This window comes from Panthera pardus, unplaced genomic scaffold (assembly GCF_024362965.1).
Source record: "Panthera pardus isolate Hobbes unplaced genomic scaffold, ASM2436296v1 HiC_scaffold_11, whole genome shotgun sequence".
NCBI classification, from domain to species: Eukaryota; Metazoa; Chordata; class Mammalia; order Carnivora; family Felidae; genus Panthera; species Panthera pardus.
The window spans coordinates 15,470,750-15,477,446 of NW_026526666.1; the positions used below are offsets into that span (position 1 = coordinate 15,470,750).

General features: G+C 41.6%; 1 long non-coding RNA gene across 1 annotated transcript; it reads right to left on the reverse strand.

The window, feature by feature from the left end:
• Positions 1-717: 717 nt before the first annotated feature.
• Positions 718-5,995, reverse strand: LOC109271958 (uncharacterized). The gene is made up of 2 exons (XR_008418292.1): positions 5,857-5,995; positions 718-910 (listed from the first exon to the last, which is right to left on the reverse strand). It is a non-coding gene; the product is annotated as an uncharacterized LOC109271958 (long non-coding RNA).
• Positions 5,996-6,697: the final 702 nt, after the last annotated feature.

Consider the following 6,697-nt stretch of genomic DNA (forward strand, 5'->3'; position numbering starts at 1 on the left):
TCCAAATAATGAGTGTGTGACACCACTTACCTCCTCTTTCCCTCCTCCTGGTTGGTTCTATCCATGTTCGTCCCTGCGGGAAGCACGGCTTTGCCTGGAGTCTCACCATGTGCACGTGCCAGGCAGTGTTTTACATGCTTTGTATGTCTCAGCTCCTTTAACCTTCTCAGTACTGCTCTAGGTCCTACTTCATGAAGCTCTAGAATTAGACAGCTTGCATTTGGATTCTGAATTATCTACTACTGAGCTGTATGGCTTTCCGTGTGTCACCTCCCAGTCTGTGACGTTGAATGAGATAATACACGTAAGGTGCTTAGCACAGTGTCTGCCATGCAGTCAGAGCTCCTTAGGTTTTTAACTCTTAATATTATGCTTGAGAGATGATAGATATTAGCAAATCAGAGTCTGTTTGTCTTTCAGATGCTTTATGCTAAATAGTGTGATTATCTACTTAGCATGCATGGAAGCCATAACTAGGTGGAGATGGGACTCCGGGGGGGGTGGGGGAGAGAGACCTAAAGGAGAAAGGAGAGAGGAGAGGCAGGCCTCCCTCTGAACCCGAGGAGAGCTGTAAAGATCCTGTTTGTGCCATGCTCTGGCCTCAGCATGTTTGTGATGGGCTAAGAGTAAGATTGGATTTTCTCTGGTAATGGCTCATGTGGCCTCCCAGACATTGTGCAACATGGTCACAAGATTACAAATGTCTTACTTAGGTGGTTAAGCAGTGGATCAATAATTATTTATTGCAAAGCAACCTCCTGAAAGCCTATGCCCCATACCCTAAAAATGGTCACAGGTATTCTTGTTATAATGCAGCAAAGGTGGATTGGAGACATACCCAGAAAGTTCAAGAAGGGATGGGCTCCTGCCAGAAATGACTCCTAGGTGTAGTTCCTGGGCATGAGGCAGACTGTGGAGAGGAAATAATGACAAGGGTAAGACATTTCACCACACAGAGGTCTTCTGACACATACCATTCAAATGGAAATGAAAACCGAGACAAATTAAGGAAAATTAAAAGCTCTCCTTGCTCCCTCCCCCTGCAAGATGCATTCTGTGGTGCATGGCCCACTTAAACAGATGCGAGAGGTCAGAGCTTTCCACTTCCAAATATATATCAGTGCCTCACTGAGGAGGAAGCATGAGGAGGGCTTTGGGAGGAGGGCTCCGGAGGAGATGGTGTAGCAAGCCCACCCTGATGGTGGCTCCCCAGATCTTCATCCCCACCTCACCAGCTCTGGCTCCTTTAAGCCTATGCCACTCTTCTAGCCTTTCTCTTGCAAGGGGAAAAATCGCCTTTCATATCCCACGTGGGTATTGTTGGGAAGAGGTACGCTTCCTTCTTCCTTCTTGGCTATAGAGTTGTCTGTTAGGGTATGTTATAAATAAATAATGTTTCTATAAGAGAAGAGAAGACTGAAGCAGGAAGGGGGAGGACAAGGTTTATCAGACAGAATAGGTGCCAGTTAGGAGAACCTGCAGTGGAATGTTAACATGGACTAAACAGGAAAACACGCTGCCGGCCGGGGAAGCTAAGGTGTGAGCAGCCTTGACTGGGTACGCAAGGGGTGGCCTCCAGGTGAACTGCCTTAAAGGGAAGCCTGGCTCAGACAGGGCAGGAAGGACCTCCAGTCAGTGCAGCCCCTTAATTGCTTTGACAGTGCAGGCGGCTCTGGGGGATGTGGCTCCTGTGGGGAGATAGTGCAGGATTAAGGGAACCCAGGATCTCTTGGGAATTATTTCCATGAGGGGAAAAAACAACAACAACAAAAGATACTTAAGCAACTCTAATGTTATAAAAGATAACTGTTTGAAAGACTTAATTGCTCCCATGGATTTCAGTATAGGAATGATATCTACCATGCATCTATTTTAATCAACTTGGGACTTCTGTCTAGGGATGTGTTCATTCATTCATTCAACAGAATCTTGATAAACGTGCCCCATGTGCCTCTTGTATTATACCTTTGGATAATATAAGCAAAGGAGGCAGGAACAGATGATAAGTAATCAGCATATTAAGTACAATATACATTTTAGAAGATGATAAGTGCTCTGGCACACACACACACAAAACCAACAGAAAAAAAAAGAGGGGCGAGCCAAGAAGGAGGTAGTTGACATGATAAGTATGGCGGACACGGTGAGCCTTATGGAAAAAGTGACACATGGGCAAGGACTTAAAGGCAGCATAGAAGTGGCCACTGAGGGTATCTGGGAAAAGAGTGTTCCAGGCCAAGGAAACGGCAGAGCAAAAGCCCTGTGGTAGGAGGAAGCTTAGTCTGTTCTGAGTCAGCAAGGGTGCCCTGTTGTGGTGCCTTTGCCAGAACAGAGAGCGGGGGTGCAGGGTGGCAGATGATGGAGAGCTTGATGGTCTCTTGCCTCAAGCCCATTATGAGAACTTTGGCTTTTATTCTGATGGCAGAAGGAGGGAATGGCAGCGGCTGTCACTGGGAAGCTGCTGCTTTTCACTGACAGGATTTCTGAGAGGCCAGCCAAGCAAAGTTCTTGTTGCTACTGCAGAAGAGGACCTAGTATGTTGTAGAGACCAAGGTATATGGGAGCTGAGGGGTCGGTCATCTCCATGGAGGTGCAGAAAAATCCCTGTGGTGCAAACAGCTTCCAACCGTTCAAAGCCAAATGGGATTTTCTTTGCCATTTTAATTTCTTCCCCTAGTATTTGTCCAACCAATAGGTGGTGAGGTGTCAGGTGAAAAGAATACTGGATTAAGGGTCAGATACCAGGTATATGTGAACTCTAGTCACCTTGATTAGTCTTAGACTTTTCTTAATGAGAGTGATTAAACCCCATTGAGCTTCCCTCACAGGGTGGGGGGATGTGAACAGTCTTAAAGGGGGAAGAGAAAGGGATGGGTCTGTCAGCCACTCACTGCATGGCAGGCTACAGGTGGAGCTCAGCATGGTTTGTTTCTCCTAGTAAAAGAAAACCTGTTGAATACTGAGAGATCTAATGCAAATAAAAGGGGTTTTTTTTTGCCCCCCCTTAAGTTGATAACATAATTAGGCTATTGCTCTGGAGAGTCTTTTTCTCTGTGTTTTGGAGACTAGGACCCAAAGCTAGGAATGCAGGATTAAGACAAAAAACAAGGAATTTCTTGTGTTTTTGCCAGAATGGAAATGGTGATTATATCTCAGAGAGAAAACTCATTGAAGATAAAAATCTTCATTTTATTGATCTATTCATGACTAATAACAGTGCCTTCATGGGATAAAGAGTGAATAAATAAGAATTGACAAAGAAATAATGAACAGATGAGAAATGAATAGGTAAGGAATGGTTGCACAGGTGGATGGATGAACCGATGTTTGTGATTCTCCACAGTTCATTGCTTTTTGTTTGGTTTTGTTTTACATGGCTTTGTCACTTAAGGAGGCCTCTCTGGCTTAGGAAATTATTATTTTTTTACTTACAGATTAAGAATTATAAAAAAAAAAGATGTTGAATATATGGAAATATGCACAAGGAGACATTACAGAATCAAGTGCTCATTTCACTCTAGGCCACATTGAAAAAATGGACTTTACATGGAACTGAAGACATGGCCAGTGTTTTTCTCCCTCAGTGAAGTTCATCTTTCAGAACCTTGGGAACAGCATGAAAGGCAGTGTCTGAGCTCCTTTCTCCAGGAGCAGAAGTACACAGAAGGTCAGGGAATGGTGCCCTATCTACTTCCTTCTTGCGTTCCCTTTCTCCTCTTCAGCCTCCTTGCTTCACTCTGCCTCCTCAGCTTTTCTCCTCTTCTTTTAATGGATGTATTTGCCCTTTCCAGGGTGCTCCGCTTTGTTTTGTCTTCCCTGAAGACCTATCTGAATAATACCTGCATCTCCCGCTCTATTTCACTACAGTTCTTCTCCATTCTTTACTCCTCTGTGAGTTTGGCATGCTTCATCCCTTCTATCCGCTTCCAGCATGTGTCATGAAGAAGTTCCTGTTGGCTCATTTACCTTGGTAAATCTTTTTTTTCAAATAGTTGTGCTTTCCGCCTCCTTTTACTTTGAATACTTAGTGAGAACACTTTAACCTATGTTAGTGGATGATTGAAGAAAAAAATCAGTCTTAACCATCTCTGAGAGAAGAATATTTTCAGTTTTTGAATTTACCTGGTAATTAGAAAGTAAGGCTTATGTGGGTCTAGATGTCAAGAAAGTTTGGGGCCATATTTTTGAGATGTCCTGGAATGAAAATGGGCCTAATCTTCCATGTTCCAATTAAGTCAGGGACTGATGGAAAAGAGTCTCCTGTAATCATGCTCTGGGGGTGGGGTGGGAGTTGGAGTAGTTGACCAGACACATTACCTGGATCATGTGCTTATTTGTTTGTAATGAATGACCCCTGCCTTGGAACATTATCAGTAATGATGATTTTGGCCTACTTAAATCTTTTGGAGCTTGGAGCTAGGGGTGAAGAAAAAGAAAGGAATCTGTCTCCAGGCCACTCTGCTTTCAGCCAAAGTCAGAGCTAAATGTTTTGCCATTTTCCTCCATCATGTGTCTTTGCTTCCTCATTTGACCTATAAACTTAAAAAAAAAAACAACACTTTTTTTAGTGTTTATTTATTTTTGAGAGAGACAGAGTGCAAGTGGGGGAAGGGCAGAGAGAGAGGGAGGCACAGAATCCGAAGCAGGCTCCAGGCCCTGAGCTGTCAGCACAGAGCCCGACGGGGGGCTCAGACTCATAAAACATGAGATCATGACCCAAGCTGAAGTCAGATGCTTAACCGACTGAGCCACCCATGCGCTCCTCATCTATACGCTTTTAAAGTCTGAAGAACTTCAAGTCAGGAAAGGCAGAGGCCCGTGGCTTCCGTGCATACTCCTTGCCTGTGCCCAGGTGAGGGCAGAGTGGCTGCACCAACAGGGTATGTAATGGAGCCAGACCAGTTTGTGGCTTCAGTGACACTGGAAGCAAAAGGAGAGTATCCAATGTAAGATAATTCTTATCTTTTGAGTTGTTGCTCCTATTCCCGTTCTTGTTCCACTGAGAGAATTCACAATTTCATAGTCTCATCAAAAAAAAAAAAAAAAAATGCATAGTGACCAGCAGTGAATGTGGGCAATAAAGCACATAAGGCATTTTGACTAGAAGTGAGAAAGTAGTTTTAAAACAATAAAGAAAGAAAGGCTTAGGGATTGAATGAACTAAAAACATGCATATTAACTGTGGTTGTTTCTTGTGGCGGTGAGGATCTTGGGAGACTTTAACTTTTTTATCTTTTAGTTCATCAGTATTTTCTCCACTGATATTTTTGTAAACTATGTAATTGTATAATTAAATATAGTAACTTTTTTTTAAAGGAATGTAGTAAAAACTGTTGAAGTATGACTGACTTATTAATGTCCAAGTGACCCCAACAATCTTAATTGCTTTGAACAAAACCTTTGCAAGACATGGGTGAGACTGAAGAATGCAGTTGTATGTTGTGATGCTAAGTGTATTGGCTTTAGGGTAATCTGTGCAATTCTGAGACATGTTGATTTATGAACTAATTAATGGCACACCACAAAAATACTTAATAGAAACTTGCTCTACTCCCAACCTGAAAAAACTTTTGAACAACAGGAAAATGGGTTTTGCATGTTAGAAAATTAAATTCAATATATATTTATGAGGCCATTCAAAATGTGGAGTCCTTTCCTACTAAGTCCCAAGTAAGCAGAAATGTACATGCATCAAAACCTAATTGTGCCAGAGTCTAAGGCTTGGGGAATAAATTAAGTCTTAAGCCAGAAAAGACATTGGACATTAATTTTATGGCTTATTATTGCTCCAATGATATGGGCATTAATAAATCCAGCAGGAAGAAAGAATAAGGAAAAACAACAAATAAGACATACCTATTGGTTTTCCTTGGCAAAATGTTGATTGTTGATAATTCATTTAAAGTTGCACAGATATTTCTGCACTCTAGGGTCATGGTTCCAGCAGCTTGTTAATAGGGACTGAATAGGGTGTTGAATATTTCATGTACTTTTGATGTCCACTTCTTGTTTCTGAGGTGAGAAGGGAATGGAAATTATTTTATACTGTGTAGAACATTCAACATTCATCCCACAAACCTTTACTGAGCACTTTGTTTGATAAAGTAGTATTATAGGCTATGGGTAAAATTTGATGGGCATTTAGAGGAGGGAGACATTATTTCAGGCTGGAAATAGAACTGTCTTTAGAACTGGCCTTTGAAATATCTGTAGGACCTAAAAGTACAAAAATGTGGCTAAGAAAGATTTCATGATAAAGAAGCAGTATGAACAAAGATGCAAAGATTGGAAAATGTGGGGCATGTAATAGAAATAGTAAGTAACTTAACTGTGTGATAAAATAAGGTTCATAAAGGCACATAACAGAGCCAACCCTGGAAAGGAGGTAGGGGCCAGATAATGGTTAAGTTAAGAAACCTGGACTTTATGTGCTAGATAATGTAGTTATTGAACCAATTTTTACTGAGCACCTATTAGATGGGTCTAAGATATTAATATGAATATGAATAATAAATGCTACCTATTCTCAGAGCCTCAGGGTAATATCACAGTCAAAAAAATTTCAGTACAATCAATTTCAGTACAATTTCAGTACAAAATGAAAAATCTATGTTAATACAATAAATGCAGGTCTATGCAGACCTGTTAACAGGGCATCTAATATGTTCTTGAGGGTCAGGAAAGTTTTATTGGATAG